Source organism: Crinia signifera, unplaced genomic scaffold, assembly GCF_055691185.1.
Source record: "Crinia signifera unplaced genomic scaffold, ASM5569118v1 HAP2_SCAFFOLD_91, whole genome shotgun sequence".
In the NCBI taxonomy this organism is placed as follows: domain Eukaryota; kingdom Metazoa; phylum Chordata; class Amphibia; order Anura; family Myobatrachidae; genus Crinia; species Crinia signifera.
The window spans coordinates 429611-453040 of NW_028142827.1; the positions used below are offsets into that span (position 1 = coordinate 429611).

Consider the following 23430-nt stretch of genomic DNA (forward strand, 5'->3'; position numbering starts at 1 on the left):
GGGTCGCGGGGTGCCGCGAATCGCAGGAGGGGGGGTGTCACGGGGTGGGGCCGCGAATCGCGGGAGTTACCGGGGGTGCCGCGAATTGCGGGGGGTGTGCTGCAAATCGCGGGAGGGGGGTCGCGGGGGTGCCGCGAATTGCCACAAGAAAAAATCAACACAGAAAGGTCAACACATGTAAATGTTGACATAAGTGTGGCACTTCATTCTTGTCCATGTCGACACATGAGAATGAATATGAAAACATTGAAAAAGTGAAAAATAAATCTTGTCAACCTTTTTGATTGTCGACCATAGCCATGTCAGTGTTTTGCATGTGCCATTTAATCGTGGGGATGCCGTGAATGGGGGAGGGGGGGGGTGGAGGGAGGGAGGGAGGTGCATACCTCCCAACATGACCCTCTCCAGGAGGGACACATTGCTCTGTTTCTGGACTTTCTTCTTAATTTATGGATTACCATCACCAGTGCTTAAACACCTTTCTTATCAATCACCCTGTTTAAAACAGGTGATGACAATCCTAAATTGAGATGGAAGTCCACAACCCAGCGTTACAGCTCCAGACACACTTTGAGTGACAGATGTAGCCAAATATATGAGATTTATTTTTTAAGAGGCCCCGGACACTGTATATACTAATAGGGCTGGGCTGCCTGCTAGATAGGCTGTATGCCCGCCCTTGTCTGTGAGGATTGGACACATGTACACATGACCTGTGATTGACAGAGGAGCCGATACGCGTGTGCCGCCTCCCACTGCCCCGTCTTCCAGATCACAGGACAGTGGTGGACGCGTACTTCCGGGAGCTGCGCCGCCTGGACCACAGGAGGAGACTGGTCAGCCCTGCAGCGCTGCCCTGGTGTGGACCGTCTGGTGGTGAGTACAGTCAGACTGCTGCATGATGTCGCCGGCTACCCCCGCTGCCACCATGTCCTGACTGCGTTCTCCTTCCTCCACCCTCCCACGCTGCTGCCTCGGCCTCCCGTTTACTGCTGCACCAGCCACCCTCCTCCATTTCTACATACAGTATAAGGGTGACATTTTGATGGCTTACAATTTAAGGGGCTGTTGTGATGAAAGACAGTGTGGGGCTGGTGCGATGGTGACAGTGTGGGGCTGTTGCAATGGGGAGACTACAGTGCGGGCATGAGCAATGGGGAGACTACAGTGTGGAGCAGGTGCAATGGGGAGACTACAGTGTGGGGCTGGTGTGATGGGGACAGTGTGGGGCTGGTGTGATGGGAGACTACAGTGTGGGGCTGGTGTGATGGGAGACTACAGTGTGGGGCTGGTGTGATGGGAGACTACAGTGTGGGGCTGGTGTGATGGGAGACTACAGTGTGGGGCTGGTGTGATGGGAGTCTACAGTGTGGGGCTGGTGTGATGGGAGACTACAGTGTGGGGCTGGTGTGATGGGAGACTACAGTGTGGGGCTGGTGTGATGGGAGACTACAGTGTGGGCTGGTGAGATGGGGACAGTGTGGGGCTGGTGCAATGGGGGACAGTGTGGGGCTGCTGCGATGGGGAACAGTATGGGACTGCTGCGATGGGGGACAGTGTGGGGTAGGTGCAATGGGGTGTGGGTTTTTTTCCTTGAAATGCCGCCTGCCACCGATGGGAATAAAAAATAATCCGCGTGGCATTATGTGAATTTTGGCTCAATCCACGTGGCATTATGTGAATTTTGGCATAATGTGTAAGGGGCAAGTATAATGGGGTCTATTATTTTGTTGCAGAATGTGTAGAAGTGGTATATGGTGTGGAACACTACACAAGGCCAATTTTGAGTGTCCACACCCTCTTTTCCTGAGCGCTCGCGCACAAATGTATTGACACTATTGACACCAAGGTGGGCCTGTGTACTTTAAATGCCAGGACCTATTTTTAATCCATTCCCGCCCTTTATCTGCTCTCTGAGCGTGCACACTGGCACCATCTCTTTGCAAGTTTTTGAACAGGATTCTCCTAAACTCACTATGCCGCTATTTTTACATACTGTTGTAGACCAGCATTTTTTTTTTTTTAAATATGGATGTTTTCCTCCTCTTCCCTTCCCTTCAGGATGCTACTAAAACCTTGCTGCCACTGAGGACCCCCAGGACGTTGCTCAGGACACCGCCCAACATAGATGGGAAGGATACAGGCGGGAGACAGCTGCCCCAACTCCGCCCCCAGGGCGCTGCGGCAGAGAACAGAGCCCAACGCTGCTGGGAACGATGCTGAGGAGGAGAGAGGTGCCCTATCCGACAGATGCTGCAGTACCCCCACCTGCGACCGATTCTATGTGAGTGCACTCTTCGGTCACGACTGGCGAAGAGTATGTCTTGGGGGGGGGGGGGGGGGCGAGGGAGGGGAGAGGAGGTGCAAGATTAATCTGCTTTAGGCTAAGGGAAGAGGTGTGGCATGATGCTAGGTGGTGAGTTGTGATTACATGTAATGGGCATTAAGGGGTTTAGCAGTGGTGTCAAACTCATGGCCCTCCAGCTGTTGTGGAACTACACTTCCCAGCATGCCCTGCCACAGATTTTAGCGATCCATTATATAAAATCTGTGGCAGGGCATGTAGGGATGTGTACTTCCACAACAGCTGGAGGGCCGTGACTTTGACACCACTGGGTTAAGGCATACCTTTTAAATATGTTTTAGGTACACGGTAAGGCAAAACGAAGGCTGCATAAGCCAGAGTGCAGTTAAGAGCCCGGGGATTTAGGGGTTAAACGCAGATACACATGCAGCATCAGAGCTGTGTGTAATTCTTAGACAGGTTAGCATGTGGTGCTTATGGGCCAATCAGCACCCAGAGGGGAGGTAGCTTAAGGGGGGTATATAGGGTCCAGCTTGGGGGAGGAACTTCCTCTTGGAATCCGGATTTCACACAGTGCAGCACGCGAAGCTAAGTACCTTTTAACTTGTTTTTAGGCCTGTTTTCACTCGCGCAGCTGCAAGTATGTCCGGCCGCCCCAAGAGATCTGCCCCACCACCTAGGTGGTTGGCAGACGCAGCCCGCCCGCTGGTGACTGTACCAGCGCGCGGGGGAGGCAGGGGAGGCAGCAGGACGGCCGCAACCGCGTCATCGCGGGTGAGCGCGCCGTCTCCTGCGCGTTCTACCTCTGGGGGACAGGGGTCCCCACCGCAGGGAAGCGTCTCCCCAGCTCAGCAGGGCTCTGCTGGGAGCGGGGAGCGCGCTGCGCCAGCAGCACATGGTGAGCACCCCAGCAGTGAGTAGCGCTGCTGGGGACAGTGCTCTGGCGCCATCTGCTGGCGTTTCAACGCCAGTGCGGGGTAGACAGACCCCTATGGGTACCCCGCGCGCCTCAGGCAGCGGGGTGAGCGCTGGGAGGGTGTCACTCAGCGGGGGAGATGGGGGGGTGCCCCTCAGGGCTAGCACCCCATTAGTGCAGGGTCCAGGGAGTCCTCTGCAGGTCATAACAGGGGGCCCCACATGGAGCCCCCTGCGGATGAATGCAAGTGGGCAGCGCAGTGCGGATCAGGGCCCTCTGGCTTCCCTGACAAACATACTGGCCACGGGGAGAGGCTCTCTCATCCCCCTGGGCTGGGACGGTGGCCGTGGGGACGCTTTCGTCGGCGGCCAGATGGATGGCGGTGCCCCCCCCTTCCAGGGTTGGCAGGCCCCGCAGCAGCAATGGCATCAAGGCCAGCAGCCTTTACCCGCGGCCTCTCAGGGCTTCGCCGGGGCCCCGGCGGGGCAGGGGGGACACCAGGGGTTTGGCCACGCGGGTTTTGGTGCGGGTCAACACGCATACATGCAGCCCCCCGTGCAGCAGCAACAGCAGTGGGCTTTTCCTGGTCCGAATACGGGGGGTTACCCGGGGTACCCCATGCCCAACCCACAATACGGGCCCTATACAGGGTCCCAGCAGCCCCCTTTCCCGTACTTTCCCCAAACAGCGGGGCAGGCGGAGGGTTTCCCGGGGGGTATTTCGGGGGAGCATGGCAGGGTGCTGGTGCACCACAACAGCAGGGCCCGGGGTGCCGCAGCAGGCTTTTCAGGGGGCTGCTTACACGCACCCAAACATGTATGCCCAGGCTCAACAGGTCAACCAGGTTTATGCGACTGGGGGCCTGGGGAGCTCTGGTACAGCAGCGGGAGGGTCTGTGAGGGTGACGGGCTCAGGATATGGTCCTAACACTGCACCTTTATCTCCCGAGGTATCCTCTGTCGGAGGCAGGAGTGGCATGTTCAGGGGATCGTCCCAGGAAGAGGACGCAGAAAGGTCCAGGAGGGCCCCGGAATCCAGACCGCCAACACCGGTGACGGCTCCAGCCATACCCAGGGTCCTGGCTCCGGCCCCCAGGTCGACCGAGACCCCTGCATCCACGTCAAGGGCAGAAGCATCCACTTCCGCGGGGACAGGGGCCACGGGACAGGCGGATCCCATGGTCCAAGGCGAAGCTTCTGGAGATGGTGAGAATGACAATACTTCAGAGTGTGCATCCTCTTCCTCTCACTCCTCAGCCAGTAGTGACGAGTCTGGGTCCCCCAAGCGCCCGCGCAAGTTTGCTAAAATGGTTGCACGCGCGGTTGCGAAAAAAGTGGGTGGCACTAAGCGGGCTAGGAAAGAGGCGGATCCTGAAGTAGCTGCCGCAGCGGGCGATATGGTCCATTGCACCAACACCGCCATGGCCAGGGGCCTACGTAAGGGTGTAAAGGACAAAATAAAAAGGGGAAAGTTTGTCGACTTCTTTACACTGACAGTCGACATGAAAAAAGACTTTGAGGCAGCCAAGAAAGCGGGAAGTGGTAGCGAGGCGGCCTTTAAAGGCTTCCACAATTGGCTGAAGGGCTTTTTAATATTCTCCTCTTGTTACCTGAGCACAAGGCCTGGGGAGCACGTGAACGTCTTACGCTACCTGTTCCTTGTGAACGAGACGTACACAGATTATAAGGGGCTGGCGTGGCGGAACTACGACGAGAAGTTCCGCCTCGCCCACGCCGGGTCAAGGGTCATGCCCATGGGCTGCAAGCATGTGGAGATATGGCTCGAGGTCATAGGCAAAGGGCAGCATAGCTCAGATACATCGGGTAGGAAGCCATTTCCTGCGGCCAAACCCGGGTCTAAAGCCGGCGGCAAAGGGAAGTGCTTTGCGTACAATGAGGGCAAATGTGACAGGGGCGCCAAGTGCCGCTTCCGTCACGACTGCAGTAACTGCGGGGGGGCGGGGCACCCCCTCCAAATCCTGCAGGTCAGCGGCCAAAGGTGGGGATCACGGGGACGCCGGCACTGGCGGAAAGTAAGGCCCTTCCCCAATTGTGGTAGACGCCCTGGCCCGTAGGTTGATGGCGTACCCTAACAGGGCTGACGCTAAGTTTTTATTGGACGGGTTTAGTTTTGGTTTTCCCCTCCCCATCCCTGACGGAATCAGAGTTTCCTGCATTAGGAACCTCAAGTCGGCCAGGGATTTTCCAGAGGTGGTCCGCCAGAAGGTCCAGGCTGAAGTGGCCCTGGGCAGGATGGCGGGCCCCTTCCAAGGGAACCCCCTCCCTGATATGTGTTTTTCCCCTCTCGGGGTGGTACCTAAGAAGACCCCGGGTAAATACAGGTTAATTCAGCACCTGTCACACCCCCACGGGGCGTCTATAAACGACGCCATCCCGGATGAGTTCTGTAGTGTGCAGTACCAGCTATTTGACGAGGTGCTGGGCATAGTCCGGGGTTTCGGCCAGGGAGCACTTATGGCCAAACTGGATATTGAATCCGCGTTTAGGCTCCTCCCATTACACCCTAAGTCCTTCAGGTTCATGGGCTTTAGGCTAGATGGAGGCTGTTACATAGACAAGTGCTTACCGATGGGCTGTTCTGTCTCCTGCTCTTACTTCGAGAAATTCAGCACGTTCCTGCACTGTGCATACAGAGCAGTACAGGCTGTGCGGGCGTAGCCCACTACCTGGATGACTTTCTCTTTGTGGGACCAGGAGACGACGGCACGTGCGCCCATATATTGTCCCGGGCGGTTTCCCTGCTAGAGGAACTGGGGGTCCCTATAGCTGCGGATAAGACGGAGGGACCCACCAGGGTCCTGTCTTACCTGGGCATAGAAATAGACTCGGCTGCGGGTTGCTGCCGCTTGCCCGAAGATAAGGTGACAAAGCTTCAAGGGTTAATAATTGAGTGCTTGCAGAAGAAGAGGATACAGCTGAGACTATTACAGTCCCTGCTGGGGTCCTTTAATTTTGCTTGCCGCATCATTCCCATGGGGCGGGTATTCTGCCGCAAGCTCGAGAGGGCCACGGCGGGGGTTCGGGACCCCCACCACACGGTCAGGCTGTCACGGGAAATGCGAGACGACATGGAAGTGTGGTCCACATTCCTGGGACAATTTAATAGGGAGCTTATATGGCCCACGGAGCCCGAATCCAGCAAGGAACTGCAGCTCTTCACAGATGCTGCCGGCTCCACGGGATTTGGGGCTTATTTCCAAGGGGAATGGTGCGTCTCACGGTGGCCACAGTCTTGGATTGACAGGGGTTTCACGGTCAATCTTTTGCTGCTGGAACTGTTCCCCATCATAGTATCAGTGCAGCTGTGGGCAGCGGAATTGGCAAATCGGAACATAGTGTTCTGGTGTGACAACTTGGGGGTGGTACACGCAATTAACAATCAGAGGGCGGCTTCCCTGAGGCCCTCAGGTTGCTGCGTTACTGGTGCTTCATTGTCTGAGGTACAATATACATTTTAGGGCTAGACATGTCCCAGGCATAGAAAACACTATAGCTGACGCCCTGTCTAGGTTTCAGTTTACAAAGTTTCGGGAGCTTGCTCCTGAAGCGTCACCCCTGGGGCTTAGGTGTCCAAATCTTGTATGGCAGATCATAGAATCGGCATGAAGGGTTTGGCACTGCTGTCACTGGCGCCCTTCAACCCGCAGGGCTTACGAGGCGGCCTGGAGGGATTGGGAAGATTTTCAGTCTGCGCCTGACACTAGCGGTAAGTCGGTCGAGGACCGGTTACTCGCATTCGTATGGGGGCATTATGTAAGAGGCAGATCAAAGTCGGCTATGACGGCGGCTTTGGCGGGTATAGCTTTCCACAGCAGGCTGAGAGGGGAGCAAGATCCCACAGCCTCTTTTGTATTAAGTAAGGCTTTGAGGGGGCTGGGCTAAGCAGCGGCCAGTGCCTCCTGACACTCGGCGGCCTATAGACGAGCGCATGCTGGGGGAGCTAGTGGCAAATCTGGATAAGGTGGCTGATAACCCTTTCGAGGCTGCGCTCCTGAAGGTGGCCTTTACATTCGCCTTTTTCGGGGCATTCAGGATTGGGGAACTGGTAGCTGCGAGCAAGAAGGCCCAGTCTGGTCTCAGGTCGGAGGACGTGGTTCTCCATGAGGACCACGTCCTGTGCAGGATACAGAGATCCAAAACAGACCAGTTGGGAAAGGGTAGATGGGCCACCCTGCGATCCAGTGTGAACCAAGCCATTTGTCCTGTAGCATTGTGCAGGGACTACATGTCTCTTAGGCCGGTTGGAGCCATACAGTTTTTGGTGCACACAGATGGTGTGCCCCTCACCCGTTTTCAGTTCGGGGCTGTGTTTAGATGGTGCTTGACCGGCATAGGCCTGAGGGCTCAGGATTATGGGACACACTCCTTTCGCATAGGGGCCGCACATGCGCAGCAGCGGCGGGGCTTCCACCCTCTGCCATACAGAAGGTAGGGAGGTGGAAGTCATCGGCTTATAGGAAATATATAAGAGTAGATAAAGTTAGATAAGTAGATAAGTTAGATAAAGTAGATAAGTTGTAGAATGCGCCTGTTGCGCCAGCCCAAAAACGTAAGTTTACAATCGGTTCTGGAACGGCTAGCGTTCGGGAATCGACGGTGTGGAGTGAATTTTTTACTTTTTCCTCCGAGATAGAACTTATTCAATTCGGCTGTCACCAAAGTTCACCGGAGGTTTTTTAAGTTTTTCACCTTCACTTGGGCTGTTTACGGTATTCTGGTTGTGTTACAGTGTATAATATATTGATGTTAACGTTAGGTTTTTTCTCTTTCAGCCTTTTCCCTTTCCTCATCACATCAGGGGAGAGTTTGGGTAGTGGGCCACTCATATATTTTTTGGGCGGCCAGGCATCCCATGGCCTCCAGAGCTTTAGGCTTGCTACGAGCTGACTCAGTGCAGTGGTTTGGGGTTAGGGGACTTCAGTGGGGTGGGCTTTTTAGCCTGCTGGTTTCCAAGGCCCGCAGTTCAGGTCCCCCCAACACATTGATTATACATCTAGGGGGCAACGACCTGGTTAAAAATACGGGGCTATCACTCATGTGTAGCATAACGGCTGACCTGGAGCGCATTGCGGCCCTTTGGCCAGGAGTGCGGTTGGTGTGGTCTGATATCGTCCCCCGGCTTCAGTGGCGGGGCTGCAGGAATGCAGTTGCCATAGATAGGGCAAGGCGAAAGGTGAACCACGCGGTTTCCAGGAGGGTGAGCGCCATGGGGGGTAGGGCAGTGCGGCACCCCACGATAGTTAGGGAGTCGGCCCACCTTTATAGGTCAGACGGGGTCCACCTGTCTGACGCGGGCATGGAAATTTTCCTGGGCGACATCTTTTCTGGCGTGACTCGGCAATAGGAAGGCATTAGGTCTAGTTGAGGGGTGGCGGGCCTGGTCCCGGGCGACCTTGTTAGGTCTGGGGAGCCTTGGCAGTGGCGAGAAGGCGCTCTCGACCAGCAGTCGGGTGAGGTGTCAGGTGGTCACCGTGCGGTATTACCCCCCCCTTGCCAGGACGGTGGGCGAGTCCCGAAATGAGCGGGGACGGTGGGCACTTCCTTGAGGTGTCCGCGCCTTACCTTAGAGGGGGCGGGGAGCCGTCACGGTGCAGGCTGTACCTTACGTAAGGGGTGTGTTTGTTAGATTGGAGCGAGGCAGTCGCTGCCATTGACATACACCTCTGACTGGTGCTGGTCTCAAGTGCTGTCTTGGCCATCCCTTTGATAGACTAACAAGGGTCATACCACCTAAATAAATAACTTGACCATTTTAAACTTATGCCATGGTTGTCTGAGTCTTATTTGTAGATAAGGTGTCCGCGTGAATTATTTCTAGGATATTATTGTAAAGGTAACAACAAAGGGCAACCAATATAATCCCTTGGGCGCCTTAGGCAAAACGAAGGCTGCATAAGCCAGAGTGCAGTTAAGAGCCCGGGGATTTAGGGGTTAAACGCAGATACACATGCAGCATCAGAGCTGTGTGTAATTCTTAGACAGGTTAGCATGTGGTGCTTATGGGCCAATCAGCACCCAGAGGGGAGGTAGCTTAAGGGGGGTATATAGGGTCCAGCTTGGGGGAGGAACTTCCTCTTGGAATCCGGATTCCCACCCTCCAATCCCTTCTTTTCTTTCCTCTCTCTGGTGCTCATTGCCTTCGGGCTGTCCAAACAATTCGGTTAAATTTAATTTAGTTTAAAAAAATCGGCGAGAAGGCGCTCTCGACCAGCAGTCGGGTGAGGTGTCAGGTGGTCACCGTGCGGTATTACCCCCCCCTTGCCAGGACGGTGGGCGAGTCCCGAAATGAGCGGGGACGGTGGGCACTTCCTTGAGGTGTCCGCGCCTTACCTTAGAGGGGGCGGGGAGCCGTCACGGTGCAGGCTGTACCTTACGTAAGGGGTGTGTTTGTTAGATTGGAGCGAGGCAGTCGCTGCCATTGACATACACCTCTGACTGGTGCTGGTCTCAAGTGCTGTCTTGGCCATCCCTTTGATAGACTAACAAGGGTCATACCACCTAAATAAATAACTTGACCATTTTAAACTTATGCCATGGTTGTCTGAGTCTTATTTGTAGATAAGGTGTCCGCGTGAATTATTTCTAGGATATTATTGTAAAGGTAACAACAAAGGGCAACCAATATAATCCCTTGGGCGCCTTACACCATAATGTCCCCCCTTCTGTTATTTTGTTTGTTTAAAATAAAATTGATGGCGCCATCTGTGTGTGTATATATGTATATGTGTGTATATATTCGCTCCCTCACCACCGTGGCAAGCGATCCACGTCCCCCCCTTGTCGGGATTTTGGCGGTCGGGATTCCGGCGTCGGGATCCCGACCGCCGGGATTTCATACTGAATCCTCGCTCCCTTACCACCTCCTTCTCTTCCGATTCCCCTCCTCTGCTTCCCCTCCTCCTTTGCTATGCTTCCCTCCTCCGCACCCCCTCTCCCCCTCCACTGCTCTTCTGCTCTCCCTTCTAACTCTTCCTCTACTCTGCTCCCCATCCTCCTCTGCCCCCCCTCCTCCTCACCTCCTTCTTCTCTGATCCCCCTCCTCTCCTCCACTTCCCCCTCCTCCACAAACCCTATCTTCCTCTCCCCTGCTCTCTCTTTCCCCTCTATCTCTCTCCTCCTCACCAATTTCCCCACACTTCTCTATCTCTCTTTCAGACTGCCGGTGACCCCGTGCTGGGGTGCAGGAAGAGAAGACTCGGCGCCATGGAGTTGGAGCAGGAGGAGATGACTAGCACTGGGGAAAAAAGAGTGCAGAAGACCCATGAGCAGGGGCCGAAAACATGGTGTTTCCATCACTGCTGATCATGTAGAATGAAGCATCGATGACAAGAGGTACATAGCACCTGTGTATACTGCTCTCCCTTCTCCGCTCCTTCTCCACACCTCCACTTCCCATCCTCCTCACCCCCTCTCCTCTGCTCCCCCTCCTCCTCTCCTTCACTTTCCCTCCTCTGCTCCTGCTCTCCTTTCTTCTCTCCTCCTTTCCCTCTCCTCCTTTCCTCAGCTCCCCCACCATCTTCTCATCTACTCTCCATCCTCCGATCCCCCCTCCTCTCCTCTGCTTCCCCTCCTCCTCCGCTTCCTCTATTCTGCTCCCTCTCCTCTTCCGCTCCTTTGCCCCCTCTCCTCTTCCACTCATCCGCTCCTTCTTCCCTTATCCCCCTCCTCTCCCCTGTTCTCTCTTTCCCCTCTATCTCTCTCCTCCTCACCAATTTCCCCACACCTCTCTCTCTCTCTCTCTCTCTCTCTCTCCTCTCCTCTCCTCTCCTCTCCCCCTCTTCTCTCTCTTCTCTCTCTCTCGGACTGCCAGGGACCCAGCTGTGGGGTGCAGGAAAAGAAGACCCAGCGCCGGGAAGATGAAGGATAAGATGACTAGCACTTGGGAAAGAGAATGCAGCAGACCCATGAGCAGGGGTAGAAAACCCGGCATTCCATTGCTGATCATGTAGCATTCAGCGCCGATGACAAGAGGTACACTGCGCCTGCGTATACTGCTCTCCCTTCTCCACTCTTTCTCCACACCTCCTCACCACCTCTCCTGCTCTACCTTCTCTGCTTCACCTCTCCCTCTCCTATGCTCCCCTCCTCCTCTCCTTCACTTTCCCTCCTCCGTTCTTGCTCTCCCTTCTCCTCTCCTTCCCTTCCACTCCTCCTTCTCCTTCCCTCATCTCCCCCACCTCCTCCTCATTTACTCTCCATCCTCCGCTCCCTCCTCTCCTTCCCCTCCTCGTACGTTTCCTATATTCTGCTCCTTGTCCTCTGCCTCCACTCTTCTGCTCCTTCTTCACTTATCCCACTCTTTCTTCCACTTCCCATCCTGCTCTCTCTTTCCCCTCTATCTTTCTCCTCCTCACCAATTTCCCCACACTTCTCTCTCTCAGACTGCCGGTGACCTTGTCCAGGAGGAGATGACTAGCACCGAGGAGAGAGAGTGCTGCAGACCTGGGAGCAGGGGCAGAAAAACCATCGCTACCATCGCTGCTGATCCTGAGAGGAGGTACACAGCGCTGGCTTGCACTGCGCTCCCTTCCTCACTCCTCCTCCACACCTCCTCCTTCCCCTATCTACTCCTCTCCCCCTCTGGTCCTCTTGTCTGCTCCTGCTCTCCATTCTCCCCTCCTCCTCAGCTCCCCCAACATCTCCACTCCCCCTCTCCTTTGCTTCCCTCCTGCTTACCTCCTCTCCTCCGCACCCCCTCCCCTTCTCTCCATTCTTCACTCATCCTCCACGCCTCCTCTCCTCCTCTTGTCTGCTCCTACTCTCCGTTCTCCAACGCTCCTCAGCTCCCCCATCACCGTCTCCGCTCCCCCTCCTCCTCTCCTTTCCCACCACCTCTCCTCTGCTTCCTCTCCTCCCCCGCTACTCCTCAACCCCTCCACTGCTTTCCCTTCTCCTCTCCTCTGTTCACTACCTCTCCTCCACTCCTTCACTTCCCCTCCTCACCCCCTCTCCTGCTTTCCTATGTCTGCTTTATCCTCTCCTCTGCTCAACTTCCTACTATCCTCCACCGCTACCCCCTCCTCTCCTCCGCTCTCCCTCTTCTGCTCCCCTTTATTCCTCCTCTCCTCTGCTTCCCCTCCTCCGCTCTCCCCCTCTCCCCTTTTTCTCTCCCCTGCTCTCTTCCCCTTTAAAGCTCTCCACCCCACCACCTTCCCCACATTTCTCCTTTCTCTCAGTCTTTACCTGACGTTGTCTTTCACCTTGAAACACACTCTCTCTGTCTTACTCCCTGTCTCTCCCTGATTCTCTCTGTATCTCTCACTTATTCTCTCTCCCCTTTCTCTTTTCTGACACCCTATCATTCTCTCTCTCTCTCCATCTCTTTCCCTGACACCCTCTCTTACTCCGTTTCTCCCCTTTTCTCTACCTGACACCCTCTTACTCCATGTCTCTCCCTGATACCCCTTCTCTCCCCTGACATTCTCTCTATATAATTATTTCTCCCTGTCTCTCTCCCTTTCTCTCAATGACACCCTGTAGGCTATGCCCGGCTTTCATCCCCACCGCTGCTGGACCCATGGTAGGCTGGCAAAGTAAATAGCCTGCTATAGTGCTTCTTTTCTCCCTATAGTGCATTTTCTCTGCCTTGCATCCCCACTGTCAAGCTCTCTGACCCTGTGTCCCCTGATTTCATGATCTCTGTCCCTGCATCCTCGCTGTCATAATCGCTGTCCCTTCATTCTTACTGTCGCATAATGTGAATTTTGGCTCATTCTCCGTAGCACCATAGCCAACATTTACCATACCCCCATATGTGTGTATATGTGTGCTCCAAAACGTTGCAATAAACAGTCATCACTGACTCTGAAAGACCTTGGAGTGCTGTGTGGTGAGCGTTCTCCCTATTAAGGGATCTACCCCCACCCATATTGTAATATATAATCTATCCTGGAAACGCCCCTCTACAAATCTTGCATTTGGTCTTACCTGAATAACTTGTCGACCATGCCCATGTCAACCTTAGGCTTGCATCGACCTTCTGTCATTTCTGTGTTTAAAAAAATGCACAAGGTGAATATTATATACTAGGTGATTCATCGCGCCCTACGGGCGCTCTTCACACCGTCGTAAGGGGCTGCGCCCCCTTAATTTGTGAACATTTGCATATGAGAAAGATGGTTAGAATTGTATGAAAGATGCCTGTATTGCAACTTGAGTTATAGGTGAAATGTGTTAAATAGAGAGCATATGATGTGGAAGGGGGTGTGTATTGTTTTGTTTAATTAAAAAGCGGTTACAGAGTAAGATGTACATTGATAGTGTGGATGGTACAGTGACATTTGTGGGTGTGGGGGGGGGGCTGTGTGTTCGTGTTGTTTAGGTGTGTGTGTGTGCAATAGTATAGTAGGGTGTTTCTGAGTCAGCGGCTCCCCACTGGTGGAGGTCACGACACAGGAAAACAGGAGGCTGGGTAGTGATAGGGGTGTGTGGGCACAAGGGAGACTAAAGAGGAGGGTGGGAGATACTGTGCAGCTTCTGCCAGTGGGTGAGGGTCCAGCGTGGCAGTACAGTATAATGGCCCTTAGTCAGTGTCTCCTCCTACTGGGTGGGAGTTCGGGTGCATGAGAGCAGGAGGCTGGGCTATGAGGCATGATAGGGGCATGTGGGCAAAACATTGTCAGCGACTCCCCAGTGGTGGAAGTTACGGTTCAGGAGAGCAGGAAGCTGGGTAGTGATAGGGGTGTGTGAGTATACGGGGGACTAAAGAGGGGCTTAGGGGTGCTGCCGTGGGTGGATGCCGTGAATTGTGGGAGGGGGGGGCGCGGGGGTTGCAGCGAATCACGGGAGGGTGGGTCGCGGGGGCGGGGGTTTGCCGCAATGACAGGAGGGGGGGTCAGGGGTGGGGAATCGCGGTAGGGGGGTCGTGGGGGGCACCGTGAACAGCGGGAGGGGGGGCCCGGGGGGTTGGCGCGAATCGTGGGAGGGGGGGTCGCGGGGTGCCGCAATCGCAGGAGGGGGGGGTGTCACGGGGTGGGGCCGCGAATCGCGGGAGTCACCGGGGGTGCCGCGAATTGCGGGGGGTGTGCTGCAAATCGCGGGAGGGGGGTCGCCGGGGGTGCCGCGAATCGCCACAAGAAAAAATCAACACAGAAAGTTCAACACATGTAAATGTTGACATAAGTGTGGCACTTCATCGGTGTCCATGTCGACACATGAGAATGTATATGAAAACATTAAAAAAAAAGAAAAATAAATCTTCAAAAACTCATGTCAACCTTTTTCATTGTCGACCATAGCCGTGCCAGTGTTTTGCATGTGCCATTTAATCCTGGGGTTGCTGTGAATCGCACGCGGGGGTGGGGGGGAGGGAGGAGGTGAGGGGTGTCCGCGAATCACGGGAGGAGGGGTCGTGGGTGGATGCCGTGAATTGCGGGGGGTGGGGGGTGTGGGTGCCGCGAATTGTGGGAGGGGGGGCGCGGGGGGTTGCAGTGAATCGCGGGAGGGTGGGTCGCGGGGGCGGGGGGTTGCCGCAATGACAGGAGGGGGGGTCAGGGGTGGGGAATCGCGGTAGGGGGGGTCGTGGGGGGCACCGTGAACCGCGGGAGGGGGGGCCCGGGGGGTTGGCGCGAATCGTGGGAGGGGGGGTCACGGGGTGCCTGGAATCGCAGGAGGGGGGGTGTCACGGGGTGGGGCCGCGAATCGCGGGAGTTACCGGGGGTGCCGCGAATTGCGGGGGGTGTGCTGCAAATCGCGGGAGGTGCCGCGAATTGCCACAAGAAAAAATCAACACAGAAAGGTCAACACATGTAAATGTTGACATAAGTGTGGCACTTCATCGGTGTCCATGTCGACACATGAGAATGTATATGAAAACATTAAAAAAAAGAAAAATAAATCTTCAAAAACTCATGTCAACCTTTTTCATTGTCGACCATAGCCGTGCCAGTGTTTTGCATGTGCCATTTAATCCTGGGGTTGCTGTGAATCGCGCGCGGGGGTGGGGGGGAGGGAGGAGGTGAGGGGTGTCCGCGAATCACGGGAGGAGGGGTCGTGGGTGGATGCCGTGAATTGCGGGAGGGGGGGTCGTGGGGGGGGGTGTGGGTGCCGCGAATTGTGGGAGGGGGGCGCGGGGGGTTGCAGTGAATCGCGGGAGGGTGGGTCGCGGGGGCGGGGGGGTGCCTCAATGGAAGGGGTGGGGAATCGCGGTAGGGGGGGTCGTGGGGGGGGCACCGTGAACCGCGGGAGGGGGGGCCCGGGGGGTTGGCGCGAATCGTGGGAGGGGGGGGTCGCGGGGTGCCGCGAATCGCAGGAGGGGGGGTGTCACAGGGTGGGGCCGTGAATCGCGGGAGTTACCGGGGGTGCCGCGAATTGCGGGGGGTGTGCTGCAAATCGCGGGAGGGGGGTCGCGGGGGTGCCGCGAATTGCCACAAGAAAAAATCAACACAGAAAGGTCAACACATGTAAATGTTGACATAAGTGTGGCACTTCATTGGTGTCCATGTCGACACATGAGAATGAATATGAAAACATTGAAAAAGTGAAAAATAAATCTTGTCAACCTTTTTCATTGTCGACCATAGCCATGTCAGTGTTTTGCATGTGCCATATAATCGTGGGGATGCCGTGAATGGGGGGGGGGGGGGGTGGAGGGAGGGAGGTGCATACCTCCCAACATGACCCTCTCCAGGAGGGACACATTGCTCTGTTTCTGGACTTTCTTCTTAATTTATGGATTACCATCACCAGTGCTTAAACACCTTTCTTATCAATTACCCTGTTTAAAACAGGTGATGACAATCCTAAATTGAGATGGAAGTCCACAACCCAGCGTTACAGCTCCAGACACACTTTGAGTGACAGATGTAGCCAAATATATAAGAGACTAGGTGATTCATCGCGGGCGCTCTTAACCTGTGAGCCCCTTTATGTAGGGGTGGGTGTACTGCAGGATGGAGAGGGGGGCGGGTGCGATGTTGCCTGTGGTGGATATGGGGGTGCTGCGGGTGGCAGAGGGGTAGGTGTGGTGGTGCGGTGGGTGAGGGTCGGGTGCAAGAGTGCTTGGGGGTGGTGTGGGTGGGAGAGTTGTTGGTGTGGGGATACTGTGTGTGGAATAGCAGGTGCAGGGGTGGGCCATGTGGGTTGGTTAGGAGCAGGGGTGCACGGGTGGACTGAGAGGGGGTGTGCTGTGGGAGCGGGGGAGGTGTGTATGGGGGAGGAATGGATGCATGGGTACTGCACGTGGGGAATGGGGGTGTGCGGTGTTGGTGCGGCTGGGTGCAGGGGTACTGCATGTTGTGGAGGTCTGGGTTGGGGGGGTGCCGTGGGAGGGAGCAATAGTACCATGGGTGGGGGTTATTGGCAGGTGTGGGGTTGCGGCAGGTGGGGGAGAGTGTTTGGTGGTGGTGCGTGAGGGGCAGGTGTGGGTGTGCTGCAGGTAGTAGAGGTGCGGGGGGGGGGGGCTGTGTGTGTGCTCTTGTTTTGGTGATGGAGGGATGGGTGCAATGGTGGTTTAGGTGTGTGTGTGCAGGGGGTGTAGGAGTTGGGGGTGTGCGTGGGTGACGGTAGGGGTGTGGGTGTGATGTGGCATGGGGTGAGTCCGGTGGGGCGTTGGTGGTGGAGGGTCGGGCTTTGGTTTGCTGTGGGGGGGGGGGGTTAGTCTCCAGGGACTGCCAATAATGACAAGTAGATTTCTGCTTGCACTCCTCCCAGTTTGTGAGCAGAAATATGACAAAACTAGAGTGGCGATGCACTTTTAAGCGATCAAACACACGAGTACCGGCATTCTCCAATATAGCATTACGCTGATTAGAATAGCTCTGTGACCTCTCTCCCGGCAGTATACACAGCGCGAAGAATATAATCAACCCCAATATTATTAGATAATTGGAGTACTTTTTAATCACAATGCTTTTGTTTCATTTACAGGAACAAAAATGAAAAATCATAAAAAGTCACTGTGTGACATCATACTGTACATGCTTTGCTGTCAAAACCTACAGTCTTAGACAAATTTTGGATAGTGGAAGGCCGACTCAAGTTGAAAATCTCGGAAACCAGAGATTAGAAATTCCTGATCCTAGGACAGATTCTTCTATACATGCAATCGCACCTGTTGAAGTGTATTTGCATTCTTCAATACCTACAAATGAATACTACTTCCCAACAGAGGAAATATCCATCCTATGGTATAACACCCTCATCCCCAGCCAGGTCAACGCAATCCCACTGAGCCTTTATTTAGACTGAGTATTAATGCAAGAGGAAGTGGAATACAGACATTTCAATAGCTCCCATAAGTGTTATGCTAACGACAGTTATTAAAGCTTTACATAGCTACACATTGTGTACGTTGTCTCTTTTTTTATTACCTAGTTACAACTCCAACAGTTTCTTAGCTGGAAACTAAGGGGTGTACTCAATACGGGAGAGGTAACTATACGGTGAGCAGCGCTGATAGCCTGCCATCAGTATTTAACGCTTCCCCCTCACTCACCGTTTCCACCTTGCCTGTTCCTTGAGATGAGGTGGAAATGGCGAGTGTGGCTGTCAAAACAGTGAGGTTTGCCACAAAATGCGGTGGGCTCACTGCATTTGCAGCGAACCTCACCATTTAGGGGAAGCCTCGCCGTCCTCTGACGGCGAAGATTCCTGGAACGTAGAAAGCGGTGAGGTGGCTGGACGTGAGGATGGCATTTCCTCGCCAAAAAATTCCATCCTCTCCGCCCGTGTGTCTGCACATTGAATACACGATTTTGTCTTATATACTGTAGAATGTATAGTTGAAACTAGCTATACCGGGGGAAGCGCCGTCGGAAGAGGACGCGCGCGCATCCCCTTTCGCAGATCGGCTGGCAGGGGATGGCGGCTGGCAATTCTTCCGCCATACCCTGCAAAGCTGCGACCGGCTCTATCTGTACCTTAATCATACACATATTGAGGCATATTCAATAAAAACGTTTATAATTATGTAATAGCTCTATATTGATATATGTGATTTGTCATAGTTTGTCAAAGTAGTACTTCATATGTACTTTTGCTGTGATATTGCTATTCAAATATATTCAAAACATTTTTTTACAAATATCTTAAACATTAAGTGTTAAGCAAACTTGCAAAATGGATTTATTTTTGTGTGCTTAAGTTCTTTTTCTTTAAATCAAAGGTTAAATTTGGATTAGTAACAGGCCATGCTTTGCAATTAAATGCTGCTCAGGTGCATACTGTAGGTGCCGATTCTGTGGGTGCACAAGGGCCCGAGCACCCACGGAAAATGATGAGCACCCACGGGCCTGAGTCCCGCTGCTGGGCCGCCATATTAACTTGCTAATTTGCGGCTGCAGCACCCACATCGCCGTACCAGCCACCTAGGAAACAGTATGCCGGGAAGAGTGTATTCTGTCCGCAGAGTACCTGCACTGTGGGGGCATTTTATGTATGTGGAACTCTGTTGCCGTAATTTGAATATTGGAGACAATTGTGCTCCATAATATAAATTGGTATTTTGTGGCCACACCCCTTCCCCATGAAGCCACTCATAACTGCAATCATGGGGTTTGTCTAACATCATGGGGTTTGTACAGATTGTACACACGGAGCAATATATTAGTGAGCAATATATTGCTCAGTGTCCTGATTTCATCAGCGACCAGAGATGGTCACTGATGAAAGAAAACACTGCCAGGGGAAGTCTCACGGGGAAAGAGCCGATTGCCGGGGGAAGCTGCTTGACAGCGACCATATCTTCTGCGATAAAGGCTGAAATTGCATTGTGTGTACAGGTCTTTAAGGGGCCTACACGAGGCAATTTCATTGCATTTTCAAAGCATTAAATCAGTAAAATTAGCACTTGTTCAGAAGTAGATCGAAAAGGTTTTAGGCAGGGGCGTAACTCGAACCTTGTGGGCCCCACAGCAAAATCTCCATAGGGCCACACACACACACACACACTGTTGTCACTACAATGCCCCTTAAGAGGCAGTATAGTGCTGTCACCTGCAGTGGCTGGTGGGCAATGGGGGAGGTGTTGCAGGAACAGGAGCGAGCATGCGGTCACCTGCAGGGGCATAGGGGGGGTGCTGTCACCTGTAAAGGGTGGGGGGGTTCGCAGGCAGAGGAGGAAGTATGGGGCATGATGTCACCTTCAAGGAGGGGGTGGTACAGGAGGGAGCAGGCTGTCACCTGCAGGGCTATGGGGGAGGGGTCCGCAGTCACAGGAGGGAGCAGATGGCAGGCTGGGTGGGCAGACAGGCTGTCCCCTGCAGGGACAAGGAAGGGCCTGCAGGCTGACACTTGACTGGGGGGGAGGGGGTCGCTGGCATCCCAGCAAGTTACTTGTTTGTGGTCACTGAGTTCAGTGTGTACAGCCAGCAGCCATCCAGACCCATGCCGTGCTGCCTGGTAAAATGTGCTGGATCACCCTCACCCATTGTCCCTGGGCACAGCAGAAGAAGGAGCTGCCAGGAGCCGCTGTAGCTAGTCATATAACCTATGCGTGCACCCAGCTATTTTGAAAGGCAACATTTATTAGCTTCTTCATCAGGACATAAAAAAACAGTACAATATTGAACATATTTATACATATCAAGCACACAGCGTTACCAGCGTCATCTGAGCGTTGCACCATCACAGCGCAACTGCACCAACGTCCACATGTCACCACGCTGCCGTAATCAGCACATAAACAGTGATGTGCATCACACAGCCTTGAACACCACCAACATGTATTAGTTGCTATTGACGCACAGCACTACACAATCATTAGAAACATAATAGCAACAATAAGCAAAATACAAGCATACCATGCAGACAGTATGATTAAACAATACAATCTAGACAAAAGGAGAATGATTGTAAAACACAATGCAAGCCTAAGATCTCATTGAGTGCTAGTTGTCTCCTCCATCTCCCCGGTGCTGGGTCTTCTCTTCCTGCACCCCACCACTGGGTCCCCGGCAGTCTGAGAGAGAGAGAGAAAGTGTGAGGAAAGTGGTGGGGAGGAGAGAGAAACAGAATGGGAAGAGAGAACAGGGGTGAGGCGCGCGAGAGAGAACAGGGGTGAGGCGAGAGAGAGAGAACAGGGGTGAGGCGAGAGAGAGAGAACAGGGGTGAGGCGAGAGAGAGAGAGAGAGAACAGGGGTGAGGCGAGAGAGAGAGAGAACAGGGGTGAGGCGCGAGAGAGAGAGAGGGTGAGGCGAGAGAGAGGGTGAGGCGAGCGAGCGAGAGGGTGAGGCGAGCGAGCGAGAGAGGGTGAGGCGAGAGAGAGAGGGTGAGGCGAGAGAGAGAGGGTGAGGCGAGCGAGAGAGAGAGGGTGAGGCGAGAGAGCGAGAGAGGGTGGAGAGAGAGAGGGTGGAGAGAGAGGGTGGAGAGAGAGAGGGTGGAGAGCGCGAGAGAGAGGGTGGAGAGAGAGAGGGTGGAGAGAGAGAGAGGGTGGAGAGAGAGAGAGGGTGGAGAGAGAGAGAGAGAGGGTGGAGAGAGAGAGAGGGTGGAGAGAGAGAGAGAGAGAGAGGGTGGAGAGAGAGAGGGTGAAGAGAGGGAGGGTGGAGAGAGAGAGAGGGTGGAGAGAGAGAGAGGGTGGAGAGAGAGAGGGTGGAGAGAGAGGGTGGAGAGAGAGAGAGGGTGGAGAGAGAGAGAGGGTGGAGAGAGAGAGAGAGGGTGGAGAGAGAGAGAGAGGGTGGAGAGAGAGGGTGGAGAGAGAGAGAGAAAAGGAGAGGGGGTGTGGAGGAGGGGAAGTGAAGGAGAGGAGGGGGGGAGTGGAGGAGAGGGGGAGCAGAGAAGAGGAGGGGGTGCGGAGTATAGGAGGTGAGCAGGAGGGAAGCGAGAGGAGGAGGGGAAGCAGAAGAGAAAGGGGAGCTGAGGAGTGAGAGGAAAGAAGAAAGGAAAGTAGGGGAGGGGGTGAGGAGTATTGGAAGCAAAAGAAAGGAGGGGGAAACAGAGGAAAGGAGGAGGGGGAGCGGAGGAGGTGGTTGGGGAGCTGAGGAGGAGGGGAGAACAGAGAGCAGGAGCAGACAAGAAGAGGGGGAGAGGAGGAGGAGAGGAGGCATGGAGGAGGTGCAGAGAAGGGAGCGCAGTGCAAGCTGGTGCTGGGTACCTCCTGTGACAATCCGCAGCGATAGTAGCGATGATTTTGCTGCCCCTGCTCCTGGGCAGACTGGGTCTGCTGCACTTTCTCTTCTTCTGTGCTAGTCATCTCTTCCTGCTCCATCTCCCCGGCGCTGGGTCTTCTCTTCCTGTACCCCAGCACAGGTTCACTGGCAGTCAGAGAGAGAAAAGTGTGGGGAAATTGGTGAGGAGAGCAAAAGAGGGCAAGGGGAGAGCAGGGGAGAGGAGGAGGGGAAGGAGGAGAAGAGGGATCAGAGAAGAAGGAGCAAAGGAGTGGAGGAGGGGGATCAGAGAAGGAGCAAAGGAGTGAAGGAGGAGAGAAGCGGACATGTAGAGAAGTAGCACAGAAGGCACTGTGTACCTCTTGTCATTGGTGCTGCATGGTACATGATCAGCAGTGATTGAAATGCTCCTCCTCCGACGACGAAAAGTGGTGTGGAGGAGAGAGAGAAGGGGAGCAGAGAAGAGGAGGAGGGAGAGGAGTAAGAGGAGGGGGAGCAGAGTAGAGGAGGAGAGGAGAAGGGAGAGCAGGAGAAGAGGAGAGGGGTGAGGAGGAGGGGAAGTGAAGGAGAAGAGGGGGAGTGGATGAGAGGGGAAGCGGAGAAGTGAGAGAATGGGAGGGGGTGCGGAGGAGATTAGGAGAGCAGGAGGGAAGCAAAGGAGAGGAGGAGGAGGGGTAGTGGAGGAGGGAAAGAGATGTGGTAGCTGAGGAGAAGAGGAGGAGCGGAGACAAGGAGAAGGGAAAGCAGGGGAGGGGTGAAGAGGATTGGAAGCAGAAGAAAGGAGGGGAAGCAGAGGAAAGGAGGAGCAGAGGAGAGGAGGCGCGGAGGAAGGGAAGCTGAAGAGAAGTTGTGGGGGAGGAGGGGGGGGGAGGAGAGGAGGAGGGAGCGGAGGATGGAGAGTAGATGAGGAGGAGGTGGGGGAGCTAAGGGAAGGAGTAGGAGAACGGAGAGCAAGAGGAGAAGGGAGAGCAAGAGCAGAGGAGGGAAAGTGAAGAGAGGAGGAGGGGGAGCATAGGAGAGGGGGGAGAGGTGAAAGCAGAGAAGGGAGAGCAGGAGGGTGAGGAGAAGGGGAATTGAAGGGGAGGGGGCTGAGGAGGTGTGGAGAAGGAGCAGACGTGCGGAGAAGGGAGAGCAGTATATGCAGGCGCTGTGTATCTATTGTAATCGGTGCTGCATGATCAGCAGTGAGAGAGAGAGAGAGAGAGAGAGGTGTGGGGAAATTGGTGAGGAGGAGAGAGATAGAGGGGAAAGAGAACAGGGGAGAGGAGGGGGATAAGGGAAGAAGGAGCGGATGAGTGAAAGAGGAGAGGGGGCAAAGGAGCGGAAGAGGAGAGGGAGCAGAATAGAGGAAGCGGAGGAGGAGGGGAAGCAGAGGAGAGGAGGGGGGATCGGAGGATGGAGAGTAGATGAGAAGGTGATGGGGGAGCTGAGGAAAGGAGGAGGAGGAGAGAAGAAGGGAGAGCAGGAGCAGAGGAGGGAAAGTGAAGGAGAGGAGAAGGGGGAGCAGAAGAGAGGGGGTGAGGAGGATGGGAAGTGGAGGAGAGGAGGTGGAGTGAGGAGGTGTGGAAAAGGAGCGGACATGTGGAGAAGGAGCGGCGAAGGGAGAGCAGTATACACAGGTGCTATGTACCTCTTGTCATCGATGCTTCATTCTACATGATCAGCAGTGATGGAAACACCATGTTTTCGGCCCCTGCTCATGGGTCTTCTGCACTCTTTTTTCCCCAGTGCTAGTCATCATCTCCTGCTCCAACTCCATGGCGCCGAGTCTTCTCTTCCTGCACCCCAGCACGGGGTCACCGGCAGTCTGAAAGAGAGATAGAGAAGTGTGGGGCAATTGGTGAGAAGGAGAGAGATAGAGGGGAAAGAGAGAGCAGGGGAGAGGAAGATATGGGGTTGTGGAGGAGGGGGAAGTGGAGGAGAGGAGGGGGATCAGAGAAGAAGGAGCTGAGGAGGAGTGGAGGTGAGGAGGAGGGGGGGCAGAGGAGGATGGGGAGCAGAGTAGAGGAAGAGTTAGAAGGGAGAGCAGAAGAGCAGTGGAGGGGGAGAGGGAGGGAAGCATAGGAAAGGAGGAGGGAAGCAGAGGAGGGGAATCGGAAGAGAAGGAGGTGGTAAGGGAGCGAGGATTCAGTATGAAATCCCGGCGTT

At 54.6% G+C, this 23430-nt stretch overlaps 2 long non-coding RNA genes across 2 annotated transcripts in view; one reads left to right on the forward strand and one right to left on the reverse strand.

Annotated features, from left to right (window-relative positions):
* The window catches only part of LOC146056806 (uncharacterized), a 78435-nt gene extending 55387 nt beyond the window's left edge, over nucleotides 1–23048 (reverse strand). The window contains exons 1-2 of the long non-coding RNA XR_014469411.1: nucleotides 22913–23048; nucleotides 21270–21429 (exon numbers count right to left, since the gene is read on the reverse strand). This is a non-coding gene — a long non-coding RNA (uncharacterized LOC146056806). The remainder of the gene's footprint in view (nucleotides 1–21269; nucleotides 21430–22912) is intronic.
* On the forward strand, nucleotides 11077–17520 carry LOC146056808 (uncharacterized). Its single transcript, XR_014469413.1, has 3 exons — nucleotides 11077–11212; nucleotides 11623–11738; nucleotides 17108–17520. It is a non-coding gene; the product is annotated as an uncharacterized LOC146056808 (long non-coding RNA).
* Nucleotides 23049–23430: the final 382 nt, after the last annotated feature.